This window comes from Muntiacus reevesi, chromosome 4, assembly GCF_963930625.1.
Source record: "Muntiacus reevesi chromosome 4, mMunRee1.1, whole genome shotgun sequence".
Taxonomy (NCBI): Eukaryota; Metazoa; Chordata; class Mammalia; order Artiodactyla; family Cervidae; genus Muntiacus; species Muntiacus reevesi.
In genome coordinates, this window is record NC_089252.1 from 1,147,901 (window position 1) to 1,162,438 (window position 14,538).

Sequence of the window (14,538 nt, forward strand, 5' to 3'; positions counted from 1 at the left end):
ATGTTCAAGCTGGATTTAGAAAAGGCAGAGGAACCAGAGATCAAATTGCCAACATCTGCTGGATCATCGAAAAAGCAAGAGAGTTCCAGAAAAACATCTACTTCTGCTTTATTGACTATGATTTGACTGTGTGGATCACAATAAACTGTGGAAAATTTTGAAAAAGATGGGAATACCTGACCACCTGTCCTGCCTCCTGAGAAATCTGTATGCAGATCAAGAAGCAACAATTAGAACCAGACATGGAAAAACGGACTGGTTCCAAATCAGGAAAGGAGTACGTCAAGGCTGTATATTGTCACCCTGCCTATTTAACTTATATGCAGAGTACATCACTTGAAATGCCAGGTTGGAAGAAGCACAAGTTGGAATCAAGATTGCCAGGAGAAATATCAATAACCTCAGATATGCAGATGATACCACCCTTATGGCAGAAATCGCAGAAGAATTAAAGAGCCTCTTGATGAAAGTGAAAGAGGAGAGTGAAAAAGTTTGTTTAAAACTCAATGTTCAAAAAAAGAAGATCATGGCATCTGGTCCCATCACTTCATGGCAAATAGATGGGGAAACAATGGAAACAGTGAGAGACTTTATTCTTGGGCTCCAAAATCACTGCAGATGGTGACTGCAGCCATGAAATTAAAAGATGTCTGCTCCTTGGAAGAAAAGCTATGACTAACCTAGACAGCATATTAAAAATCAGAGACATTACTTTGCCAACAAAAGTCTGTCTAGTCAAAGCTATGGTTTTTCCAGTAGTCATGTATAGATGTGAGAGTTGGACTATAAAGAATGCTGAGCACTGAAGAATTGATGGTTTTGAACTGTGGTGTTGGAGAAGACTCTTGAGAGTCCCTTGGACTGCAAGGAGATCAAACCAGTCCATCCTAAAGGAAATCAGTCCTGAATATTCATTGGAAGGACTGATGTTAAAGCTGAAACTCCAATACTTTGGCCACCTGATGCGAAGAACTGACTCATTGAAAAAGACCCTGATGCTGGGAAAGATTGAGGGCAGGAGGAGAAGGGGGCGACAGAGGATAAGATGGTTGGATGGCATCACCGACTCGATGGACAGGAGTTTGAGCAAGCTCCGGGAGTTGGAGATGGACAGGGAAACCTGGTGTGCTGCAGTCCATGGGGTCGGACATCGGTTAGGGGGTGGAACCAGTTAGGGGGTGTGGCCCACATATTTGAATTCTCTTAACCCCACCCATCTGAGGAGCCAGGCCCTTGGAGGCCGGGGTCCTCCTCTCCTGACCCGTGTGTCGTCCAGGCTGTGGACCCTACTTGGCTGTGTTTTGTGTGTAAACTTTCGAATCTGTTCTCAGTGAGTGATTCTCATGACACTCCTCAGCATTCTCTCGCTGTGAGAACTTGTGACCCCAGGACACCTCGGGGTCTCCTCGGGAGCCCCTCGTCGTTTAATTTAAATATACGGTGGTGCCGGTGTCTTTCTGCCTCTGTCAGTTTTGTGCTTGTGAATTTAATATTCAATTTCACTCATGTCATCCTTCTTGGAAGCGGCCTCAGATTGGATGCAGTAACATTTTAAATGACTTGAATTGCTTAACCCTGTACAGAGTGCTGAGTGAGGGTCTGACCGAATGGGACTTGCTTTTCTCCTGAGTCATTGAGCATGAGTGACACTCAGAAGAGAAATACTTCTCTCGCCTTAGTGAACAGGGCAGAGACCTGGGCTAGTCCCGTGCACAGACATGTCACTCACACTCACCCAATTCACAAGTCCTTGTTCACGCCTGCGCCCTGCGGCCGGGCTGGACACCCTGTTCTGTGGTAGCCACGTGGGGGGGGAGGGCAGTCTCAGAGAGCAGAGCCCAAGATGGGAAGTGCCTGAATATTGACAGTTGGGGCTTTTCTGTCTTGACTCAGCTTTTAAATGAGCTTTAAATTCTTCCTTCCAAAACATGAACAAACCATTGTGTCTCCTGCACCCTTCAACACACACACCGATCTCTACAGAACAGGGGTGTGAGGTCATAGAACAGCAATGAGGAGAAGAGAGACTCAGGGGGAAGCTGCAGTCTGCCCCGATCCCCACCACATGTGCTGCACACCCACGCACACACATGTGCACACACGCACATGCAACAGAACAAAGAGCTGTTCTGGATGGAATAGCAACAGGCTGCAGGTGTCCCTCGGCCTGGGGTGAAAGTGAGCGAATCAGGAATGGCCAGGAAAGACGGAGACTTCCAGCAAGTAATGGGAGCGCACAGGAGACAGAGAAGGGTCAGCAGGGTGGATAAGACAGAAATAAACGCAGTTGCCAGAGCTGTGACCTCCCAGCCGCCCTTGACCGCGCTTTCCTCACCCTCAGAGGGCAGCAGCCGCCACCGTCAGCCCAGGCTGCACCCACCCCCACACCCTCCACTGCTGCTCCGGCCGCCTCCTCACCAGGATGGTGCTTAGAGCTTCGGAACTGAAAGCCAGGCAAGCAAACACAGAAAGTCCCCCGCCTTCAGCGCCGTGACCCTTGTCTGTTTGTGAATGCCGCTGCTCTCAGCGCCTCTGCCTAAGCGGGTCTCCTCAAGTTCACGCAGGTGCCCAGGTGCTGTTTTTGCTGAGATCAGACCTGCCTGTGGCCTCGCCGGGACTCTCACTGCCACCTTCAGAGGACTGCCTGCCGTTCATCTTGCCTGTGGACGTTTTGCTGCATTTTCCTCTTAAACCTCCGCTCCGCTAAACCCAGCACTCAGCACAATCACTGCTTGTAAGCAAATGCCGTATTTCAGGCAGAAGCGCCTGCTCGTTGGGCTTTTCCCTGGATGAGTGTTCAGCTTTGCACCCTTGCTGTCGGTTCCCTTGCACACATTCATCCTCACAGCCTCCGAGGTGGGTGCCTCAGCCTGTCTGGTCTTTAATTATCAACCAGCGACATGGCTCCAGGCTCCACAAAGACCCTGGTGGGGATGTGAGGTTCGTGCTCCATGCTGGCTTTGGGCTTTTTCTTTGCTGAGGAATAGCAATGCCCTATACTAATTACAAGGAGTTCCCACATTTCTGACAACACTTCCATCTGTGGCGGTCCTGCTCGCATCTGCCACCAGGGAACAGGCCGCCCACAGTGGTTACACGGCCAGGGTGCAGCGCCTTCCCTGGGGGTGAAACGCACCAAGTCATCCAGGATTTTCTGTGCTTCCTGGGGACCAGGAGTCCGGTCAGCTTCCTGGGAGTGTCAAGGACAGGCCCAGAGCCCTGGGCAGACAGTCCATGTGCCTGTGCACGGGTGAGGTGGGTGTGTGAGTGTGTATGTGCACCTGGAGTGGCAGGCACTGGCATGTGTGTTCAGAGAACAGACACAGTGCCTCCTGCGGGAACTGCTAGGGCTCCTCCGTCCTGAGTTGGCCACTCCCCTCTCCCCCGCACCTCCCTGCCCCCCTCCACTGTCCGAGGGAGGACCCTCCCCAGATTCAGAGATGTGTGCTGTGGTGGGTGGGTGGGGGACGGCCCCTGGGTGTGAGCACCTGGCAGACACCCTGTCTGAGAGCGGCTGGGATGGGAGGAACCCTCCAGAAGAGTGGCCCCAGTAAACCCCAAAGCAGAAAAGGGCCAGGCTGACGGGGAATGCGTTTCCCTGGCTTCTGGGGAGAAACTGTGTCTGCCCGGCCAGCTCAGGGCCTGGGAGCCTCGTGGTGGGGGAACGGGGACACGGGTGGAGGCAGCAGGGCCGTAGCTGAAGGGCTGGCCGAGGGGCCCAGCCTCCAGATTTCCTCCTTCCATGGGGTGGGGGCGCTGTGGGGAGGACCCGCCTGCTGCCCTGAGGGACAGCCCCACTGTCAGGGAGCCCCCTGCCCTGTGCGAAGGACTGGCAGGGCCGCGTGCCCGCGGGCTGGACCTGCTCCAGCTATGGCCCTGAGGCTGAGGTCCTGGCTCCCAGGTTCCTGTCTGAGTCTCGAGCTGGGGACTCTTCAGCCGCAGTTTCCCACTCAAAAGTGGCCGACCAGCTCTCTGCTCATCACAAGGGCTACATCCCTTACCTCTCGAAGTAGACTGGGCTTTAGTGTGAATTTCCAGAAAATCGCATTTCCAACCTCAAATCTGTTTGGGGAGTTATGATCATGTTTCCAGCTTCAGATCTGATCAGAGAATATGGGCTTGGCCAGAACACACGTGTTCCCCTTAGAGCACTGTTAAACACTGAGGCCTTGACGTTTTATTTACTCAGGCAGCCCCTTCCCCAGACACAGCTGTTGCGTTAGCAGGTGGGCCAGCACAGACGCACACCTCGCTTCTCATGGCCAAGGACCTGAGCTGAGGCTGCGTGTGATGTGGTCAGGTCCCGTGTCCCTGGCCCACCCCTCCGCTTGTTCTTGGCAGGACTGCCCCTGGACTGAGGCCTCTCAGGGCTCTGAGGGGAGAGAAAGTCCTGGCAACACTCCCGGGGGTTCTGGCTCTATGTCTGCCCCCAAATGGGTCGCTGTGTCCAGAGGCATGAGCTCTTGGCACATCAGGCTGGGGTCACGGGAAGGCGGGCCGGGCCGTGCTCCCTCAGCGTCTGCCGAGGGTCTCCATGAATGGGGCTCTGTGCCTGAGGGTACAGAGCAGGCACGTCCCTCCCTCACGAGATCCCAGGGCCCCCCAGTGGTTTAACCAAGGCCAAGTGTCCCCAGGCGAGCAACATTATGGTGAACAGTGTCCACACCCCAAATTCTCCATTAAACCAAGAAAGGAAATGGCTTTCAGGGCCAGAATGAGCTGGGAGTCGCCTGGACTTCATCTCAGAGCTTGTCTGGTCCCGTCTCACTCACAGGCGAGGGAAGGTTACCGAAGTCTCACACAGCTTGGAGAGGTAGAAACCGCAAAGCTTGGTTTGTTTTTCTTGAGTCAAGACTGACTGAGAAGAATGAAGATGGACACAGGAGAAAACAGGGCAGGACGTATGGCCACGGCAGGGACTGCCCTGGGAGCCCGCCCAGGTGCTCACGGCCCCCAGCGGTCCTTCAAAGCTCCGAACCTCAAGAACAGGAACTGCAGGAGCTAAAAATAGATGTGTTCTGGGTGACAAATGCAGCCATCTTCTCCAACTTGAGTAATTCCAGCTCCGTTACGATCTCTCATAAGCCGAGCTGCCAGCACTTTACCCTTTGGCATGTTTGCAGATGGATTGCCCTGAGCCCCCCGCTCTCACTCCCTGTGGGATCCTGGGCTGAGATAGCACATGAAGTGGGGACCGTCAGCTTGAGGCCTGGGAGGCACAGGGAACCTGCCACATCCAGGAGTTACAACACGGCCTCTTGGGGGAAACTCGCCACCAGGCAGTGTCTTGGGGGAACTATAGAGAGGTGTGACATTGCAGGCAGACAGGTGTGGCTGTGCAGGTAGAGAGGTGTGGCTGTGCAGGTAGAGAGGTGTGTGACTGTGCAGGTAGAGAGGTGTATGACTGTGCAGGTAGACAGGTGTGGCTGTGCCGGTAGAGAGGTGTGGCTGTGCAGGTAGACAGGTGTGGCTGTGCCGGTAGAGAGGTGTATGACTGTGCAGGTAGACAGGTGTGGCTGTGCCGGTAGAGAGGTGTGTGACTGTGCAGGTAGAGAGGTGTGGCTGTGCAGGTAGACAGGTGTGGCTGTGCCGGTAGAGAGGTGTATGACTGTGCAGGCAGACAGGTGTGGCTGTGCCGGTAGAGAGGTGTATGACTGTGCAGGCAGACAGGTGTGGCTGTGCCGGTAGAGAGGTGTGTGACTGTGCAGGTAGACAGGTGTGTGACTGTGCAGGTAGAGAGGTGTGTGTGCAGGTAGACAGGTGTGTGACTGTGCAGGTAGAGAGGTGTGTGACTTTGCAGGTAGAGAGGTGTGACATTGCAGGTAGACAGGTGTGACTGTGCAGGTAGACAGGTGTGTGACTGTGCAGGTAGAGAGGTGTGGCTGTGTGAGTAGACAGGTGTGACTGTGCAGATAGAGAGGTGTGTGACTGTGCAGGCAGAGAGGTGTGACTGTGCAGATAGACAGGTGTGTGTGCAGGTAGACAGTGTGGCTGTGTGAGCAGACAGGTATGGCTGTGCAGGCATTCGGGTCACTGGCACACACTTCTTTTGTCACACACGGGTCTTGGCTCAGTGTGTCTCCTCCAGGGTGGGGAAAGCCAGCCGCAGTCCCCAACCCCTGGTGAGCCAGCACCTGGCCAGGCCGCAAGCCCCTACAGGAAGGTGGAAGGGCTGTGGAAGCAGGGTCAGCTTCCCTTTCACTGGTTGGAGTGGTGGTAGTGAGAGGCCGAGGCCCCCACGGGCCTCCTCTGCCCACCCGCAGGCCGCCCTCGCCCTGGCTTTGCTGACTTGCTCTGGCCTACTTTCCGTGCGCACCACGCTCCACACGACCGCATTGCTCTGAGGCTCCCTGATGCCTCCTGACGTCCCTGTGCCCCTGCCGAGCTCCGTGGCCTCCTCCAGCCTTTGCCCCAGTTTTGAGGCAACAGATCCCTGAGGAGCAAGGCCTGCGAGGGAGGCTCCTCTGTGTCTGAGGGGACGGGAAGTTCAGCGTCGGACGCATCACTGTCCTTCAAACACTCCTTGGACGCGGCTGGGCCTCAGGTGGGGCCAGGTGGCTGGGCTTGCTCCGCCTCCCGTTTCCAGGGCTCTCACGAGGCCTCTGCATTCCAGCTGCTGCGCACAGCCCTCCCACCCGTCCCCAGGCCGCCCAAGGGGCCACACCTCCTGTGGGTCCCCTGACCGAGGGCCCTTTTCCCTCAAGGGCCCAGGAGAAGCCCCGGTGACCTGTGAACCTGCTCTTCATCTGCAAGCTCGGTGAAGACAGCGGAAAAACTGCACTGTGACGCCCTCCTTGGGAGGCTGTGTCCACTCTGCTCAGCGGTGGAGCAGACACTCAGGTTCCGGCAGGACCAGGACCCGACCCGGCCTGCCCTCTCAGGGGAGCAAGTGTGGTCCAGAAATGCACGGGCCACGGAAAACCAAACCAAAGCATGACTTTCTTTACAGGGAGTGAGCATGTCCTCAGCTGAATCGGTGGACACACTGGACACAGGCCCACTGGGGCCAGGCTGCTGCGGGGACACTGCTGGGCATGATACTCACGGCCATAGTGTTGGGGTGCAGTGGGGGCCCTGCCCCGGTCTGGGCTAGCCCCTCAACTGGGGGGCAGTCAGTGCACCCACAGAGAGGAACCCAGCCTGGGAGGAGCGCCCAGTGCCTGAGCCACAGGTGACTGTGGGCGCCAGCTTGGGGCGTGTCCTGGGGGGACATGCCCTGTGTGGCTGCCTCTCCAAGGGCTTGGGACCACGGAGTTCCTAGGTTGGGGCCCCTGCTTCCGCCACAGGCTCCCCCGGCCACCATCTGTCTTTTCTCTGGGACAAAGCACAGCCCCGAGAGTGACAGCTTCCTGTGTGTTCACATCCAGCCTGAGGGGGGTCCATCTGTGGACGCACCTGCACCCCAAGCGCCCAGCTGGGACCTGTCAGATGCTGAGAGAGTTCTCTGATGGGCTGGTGTGCCGGCCACAGACCCCAGGACATGTCATCACCCCAGCCCCTCCTGCGGGGACATCTACAGGGCAGACCCAGGGGCGGGCTCTGCATTTGGATGAAGGGAGAGAAGGGTCATTTCTCGATGAAACAGGCCGGAGTGGTGGGCCCTGGTCACCTGGGCTGCTGTGTCCAGTGGGTAAGCCATGACTGCAGGACAGAGAGGTGGGGTGACTCTGGGATCCTTGTGGGAATGGGACCTGGTGACTCAGATGCTGAGGCCACATCCCCCCCAGGGGAGGCTGGACTGGGGTCTCAGGGGCAGGTAATGGGCCCCATCCTATGGGACGCCCTCCCATGATGTCATCGCAAGTGTGACATCATCAGCCTGTGTGACATCACAATGGAGCAGGCGCACAGTGAAGGGCAATGCTGACAGGGGTGAGGGGACGCTCCTTGGGCTGGTTCAGGTGTTTCTACTGCCCTTCAGATCGCTCCCTCTCCTTGCATCCCTTCCTCCCCTCATGGTGTAAATTTTCCCAGTTGTTATCAGAAGTGGGAAATACAATTACCAGGTGAGGAACTGTGAGTAAAAATCTTCCTTGGAAATAGGCCAAGGGTGCTGATTCCAAGTCTGCTCTGGGTATAAAGTTTTACTCTTTGACAGCAAGGTAACAAGTGTTGACAGGAAGTTGCTTTTTGGGAAGACCTACGTGAAGAACATGGGAAAGTCCTCTAAGCGTTCCCACCAACTCTTAGCTGGACACCCCCTGCTGCCCCCGCCTTCCCGGCCAGCTCCGAACCAAGCGGTGGGCCCTAACCTGATGACAGGTGAGCGACACCCTGGGGATGCCTCTCATCCTGCAGAGGCGTGTGCGTCCCTGCAGGTGACCTGGACGGGGGTCTGCTGGGGCCCCAGCTCTGGGCTCAGCCTGCAGTTCCCGGTGCCTGGTTGGAGCTCCGAACCCCCTGCCCACCTCCACCACCCAAGCACCATGTAATGAGGCTCCCACAGCTACCTCAGGGCAGAAATCGGGGTCAGCATCACAGGGGTAGAGACCAGGGCTGAGAGGACGGGGGGCCAGCCCCTCCCAGCCCACAGCCTGCCACCCACCGGGTGATGCTAGGCCCAGCCGTCCAACACATGCTGCCTTTGAAACTGCCAAGGAACTTGTCACTTTGTTCACGTTAACTGTGGATACTCATGTGTCCCTCCAAGTGGTTTTCAGGGACCCATCCTGGCCAGGCCGTCCCCTTGTGGGGACAGGCCCGCTGCTGAGACAGACCACCTTCAGGGTCAGTGGTGCCGGGACGTCCATGGCTGACCCGCCCTTGCTGGACACCAAAATGTCTTGGGAACATCATGGCATCACCGAGGCTCCAAAGGCAGGGCCCAGTATTTGAAGGGTTGCCCTGCTCGCCTATTTTTCTGTATTTGCTGTGGAGTGACTGGAAAATTCCCCATCCGTCAACACCTACGAACCAGAGATTACCAGAACCAAAAATAAAAGACGCCCCACAGCTTTCCAAGGAGGCGCTGTGCAGTGATTGAAGGCTCCCAGCCCTCCTCCAACGGCCCGGCAGGGCCTCCAAGACAGCCAAGCAATTAGAGAAACAGTTTAGTTGGGAGGAAAAATACCCAATGCTGCTAGCTTTAGACGCCTCTCTTTTGTCAAGTTGGACACTGGCCATGTTATAAAGCTGAGCATGTAGATTTTAGAAGGAAATGCAACAGCCCACTGGTTCAAGAGTGCTACCAGGTCCTAGAAGACAAATGTTATGAAACACATAGAAAGAGTCCTCATGATGTATTGTGCCATAACTCCTTCCAAATATAGCCAGCGCGTAACTGAAAGCTCCCCAGAGTCACTACCTTCATCACAGGAGCAGACGCGCCCAGGTGGGCACACCCCGACAAGGCCGGGGCTTCGCGGGGCGTCCTCGGGCCCAGAGGCCACCTCAGGCGCGGACCCTGCTCTCACCCTCAGCCGCTGTCCCGCCTTCGTTCCCGAGGAGATGGAAGGGAGGGCATGGGGCCCCTGTTTGCCCAGCAGATGCCCCTGCTCTGCCCTGGACAGGGTGCAGCCTGGAGGGCAGTGAGGTGGGTGGTTGCTCTGCCCTGGACAGGGTGCAGCCTGGAGGGCAGTGAGGTGGGTGGTTGCTCTGCCCTGGACAGGGTGCAGCCTGGAGGGCAGTGAGGTGGGTGGTTGCTCTGCCCTGGACAGGGTGCAGGCTGGAGGGCAGTGAGGCGGGTGGTTGCGAGCCCAGAGGGAGCAGCCTCGCCCCTTATGGAACGTCAGCGTGCACCCAGGGGGCTGCGCACGGGGAGACATAGAGGACATTTCTCGGGAGGCCCTGGGGTGCCGGGCCGTGGGCCGGGATGGATCGATGGGTGGAGGTGGCAGAGCCCAGAACGTGGCTGCAAAGCAAGCCCGGAGCATGCCGTGTGGTGTGTTCAGCCAGCGCACAGTGTGTGTGTGTGTGTGTGTCTGTGTGTGTGCCTGTGTCTGTATGTGTCTGTCTGTGTGCCTGTGTGTCTGTGTGTGTGTGCCTGTGTGTCTGTGTGCATGTGTGTGTGTGTGTGTGTCTGTGTGTGTGCCTGTGTCTGTATGTGTCTGTGTGCCTGTGTGTCTGTGTGTCTCTGTGTGTGTGTCTGTGTGCATGTGTGTGTGTGTGTATGTGTGTGTCTTTGTGCCTGTATGTGTCTCTGTGTGTCTGTGTGTGTGTGCCTGTGTGTCTGTGTGCATGTGTGTGTGTGTGTGTGTGTCTGTGTGCCTGTATGTGTCTCTGTGTGTCTGGGTGTGTGTGTGGGGGCGTCATTTGGCTCCAGAATCCAGTTTGCTGTCTGATGAACCGCTGGCCGGTTCTTGCATGGAAATTGTGGGAAAGGTCTAGGAAGGCCAGCGTGGTTCAGGCCCGACAGTGGTCGTTCCCACAGCGTCCTGGTGCTGAGCAGCACCTGTTTCCCCAGGTCACGGCTCAGAGCGAGATCCAGGAGAGCGAGTGTCTGCAGTAAGGGCTGGGGTCACGCCCCTATGTGGGTTGCAGATGGGTCTCACACTGTGGTCACGTCACAGAGGGGTTTCTCTTCATTCCTGAGGTCTGCTTGTTTGTGTGGAAGTGTAGGTGAGTGCACTAAACGGAGCTAAAAATCAGCAGAGATGGCGTTGTTTCGTCTGGCGTTAGGGTTGACCAGGGTGAGTGGGCTGCTGCTGGTCTGCAGGGGGCAGCTGCACCCAGAGCCTGCGGGACCGGTCTCTGGCACCACCCTGGCCTGGGGCTCATCATACCAGCTCCCAGATGACTCATCTGCGTGCGGCCAGGTTCCAGAGGCTGGGCCTCCTGTCTCTACACCCCGGGCAGCTCTGCGTTGATTTGATTCTACGAAACGAAGGAAGACACTGAAGAGGTCATAAAGAGACCAGCAGAGCCGAGGTCTCTCCCCAAACAGGCCGCAGAGCATCAATGATGACGAACCTTGGCAGTTTAACGTCTGTGCAGGGAGGTGCAGGCGGCCTGCATGGCCGTGCTGTTATTAAAATGAATGCTCTGAACCAACTGTGAAGCAACGTATCACAGGAGATGCACCGGTTCCTAACTGCTGTCCTGGAGGTCGGTCATCATGGCCGCCCGGGTCAGCACCCCAGGTCCAGCAGTGTCAGGCCCCTTGGCGGAAGGGGCTGTCCCATACCGTCGCCCCATCACCAGCTCAGTTTCGCCGGCTCACACACTCTCTAACACGTGTGTCGAAGGGTGTGCTGTTGGTGAGAGCTGCCGGCATCCAGGGATGCCCCTTGGGCTGGCATAGCCAACACAGGGGAGGAATTTCAAGTGAGAGCTCAACACCAAGCTGTCTCCAGGGCCCAGTTGTCCACTTGCCCACTCGGCACTGCTGGGGTGACTCAGCAGTGGAGAGGAGCGCTTGTGCACTTGCACGGAGGGTCAGGGCCCCCGCTGCCCCAGCCCCGCCCCGGCCGCTGGCCTGGCTCTGCGTGTGGCCGGGTCCAGGCACTGTTCTCTCGATGCATGTATGTGTTTACAGTGCAGCAAATGCAAACGCAAGCAACAGTTAAGTTCATACGTGTGTGGGTTTCATGTGTATACTTTTTCTGATGCAGAAATGAAACTACTGCTAAATACGTTATACTTACATATATATAAATATATATATGCCCTGACCATGAGTCCCAGGGGCTCCCTTCCCCGCAGCACACGCAGGAAGCCAGACTGTCCCTGACTTCAAATCTGGGCCTGCTTCTCTGGAACACGGCCGTCTCAAGGGAGCTGCAAGGGCCAAGTGGCTGCTGTCCAGAAAGTGCTCTGGAGTTCGGTCTGGCCCCTCAGGTGACGTGTTACCCAGTGACCTCATCAGCTCGCGTTGTTGTGCGGAGCTCAGACTCCAAGGCCAGATCTTTAGGGGTCTTCGTCTCCACTCAGGCAGTCCTATTGGTGCCAGGCCACGGCAGGTGCTCAGCTGTTAGAGGTCGGAGCCTGAGGAAGCCATCATGTGAATACGGTGCTAGACCACATGGGCCGTGGCATATGTGTGCATGTATCTAGAGGGGGTCCATAAGCTCTACAGGGCGAGGCATGCACTGAGGTATGTCCAGCGTGGGCCACAGACACTGCTGACCTCAGGCCCAGGGGCCCCATGGGAGGCAGACAGCAGGCAGATGGCTGCCGGCCAGTGGGTCTGCAGCTGGAGGTGCAGGGGCCACAGAACTGTCCATCTACCTCAAAGAAACTGGCCTTGTTCTGTGCATCTTTAAGACTCAGACTGAGCGACTTTGTTCATAGCCTTGTCACTTTTTATTACAGAACATTCTGAACACACGCAAAGTAGGCAGAACTTGAGATTTTCCTGTGAAAATAGCGCTGACCTCACACCCCTCCAAGCCTCAGCTCTCCCGCTGTGCCTCGTTCCGTCCAAGGCAAACCCCAGCATCTTGTCATTTATCATAAATATTTCAGGACATTCTCTTAAAAAGGGGGCTCTCGAAAGAGGTGCACTTCAGCTAAGTGAACAATATTCATCTATATCTCACATCTGTTCATGTTTAAAGTTTCTGTTGTCATGCTGTGTATCTGTGCATGTTGAAGTTGTGTAAATTAGAATCCAAACAAGCCCAAACACTGGGATTGGCTGACATGCTTCAGTCTTCAAACTGCGCCGCGTGCACTATGCTCCATCTCTCTGGCTTTTCCTGAGAACTACCTTTTGAAGGAACCAGGGTGTCTCTCCGAGTCTCTGGCAGCCTGCCTTCGTTGGTTATTGGTGAAGAGACACAGAGGAGACATATGTGCGCGCCACTAAGTGAAAGAAGCCAATCTGAAAAGGCTGCCCTGTGTGTCCAACGTCCAACCACAGGACGTTCTGGAAAAACTATGGACACAGTCATATGGAGCAGGTCAGTGGTCGAGGGGCCAGGGAGGGAGGGATGAAAAGGGGGGCATAGAGGATTTTTAGGGCAGTGAAAGCCTCTGAATGACCCCATCATGATGGATACGTGTCATTACACATCTGTCCAAACCCACAGAACGTACAACATCCAGAGGGAATTTTAACATGAGCCGTGGACTTGGGTGATGATGTACTGATGTCCGTCAGTTGTACATACATCCTGTCTGCTGGGAAAGCAGAGGCGGCGGAGGCCGTGTGCAGGGGAGATGCACAGGAAACCTCTGAACCTTCCCCTCAGCTGTCCTCTAGTCTTAAAACTGTTCTAAAAATTAATTCTATAAAAACAGTATGTTTAAGAAACTAAAAAAAAAAAAACCACTTTGAAATGTTTTTGCGGGTGGACTCAGTGGACTGAAGCCATTTTCCTTCTCCATCTTTCATGGTCAATGTTGTGGTCATTCAGTGGCCAAGGTGTGTCTGACTCTTTGTGACCCCGTGGGGTCCCAGACCCTCACCATCTCCCAGAGTTTGTCCTAGTTCATGTCCACTGAACTGGTGACGCCATCCAACCATCTCATCCTCTGCCGCCCTCTTCTCCTTCTGCCCTCAGTGTCAATGTTAAAAGGTCACAATCAGATTTATCTTAAAAAGCCAGGCACATGACCACAGGAAAGCTCCATAAGTGCTGACTGTGACTGTTACCCTGCGTGTCTTTTGTTTCCTTTCTTCACTTGAAAAATTTTCCACCTGGGCAGCATATTTTTAAAAGCAGGATTTTTAGCATTTAGTTATTGTTGGCTGTGCTAGGTCTTCGTTGCCCTAAGTGGGCTTTTCATTGCGATGGCTTCATTGTTGCAGAGCACAGGCTCCTGAATGCACCGGCTCAGGAGTTCTGGCACATGGGATTAGTTGCCCCAAGGCACGTGGGATCGTCCCAGACCAGGGACAGAACGTGTTGTCCATTGCACTGGCAGGTGGACAATTAACCACTGGACCACCAAGGAAGTCCTGGGCAGCCGTTTCAAAATGGAAACGCTTTATTTAGAGACCAGGCTGCGCCTCTGAATGTGTCTGTGCACACGACTCGTGTGAGGATGAACCACTGGGAGGTGTCAGGATCCAGGAGGGAGAACCGCGGGGAGGGAGTGAGGATCCAGGAGATAGAACCGCGGGGAGGGAGTGAGGATCCAGGAGATAGAACCGCGGGGAGGGAGTCGGGATCCAGGAGAGAGAACCACGGGGAGGGAGTGAGGTTCCAGGAGAGAGAACCGCGGGGAGGGAGTCAGGATCCAGGAGAGAGAACCGTTGGGAGGGAGTCAGGATCCAGGAGAGGACGAACCATGGAGAGGCAGTCAGATCCCAGACACCTGAGCATCTGGTGGACTTTTGGATCCAGCTGTACCTGAAGCTATAACTTACTTCTTAGACAAGCGAGTCAATAGAGGAAGACAAGCCCAGTAGAGCTGTGACTGTTACTTACAACTGTTGCACGTGAGGATACAGCCATAGCCAACCCTCGCCTTTAACTGGTGATTACCCCAGGAAATGGGAAGAGAAAGGTCTGCTCTGCTTGCTGACTTACGAGGTGAAGCGGGCATGCTTCCTACATCTGGTGGCTCAATAGTGCCAGCACTCATCCATGCCTCAGACTGGCTCAGCTGACACCCCAGGCCCGGCTCTGCCCCACACAGCAGGCTGCAGGCTCC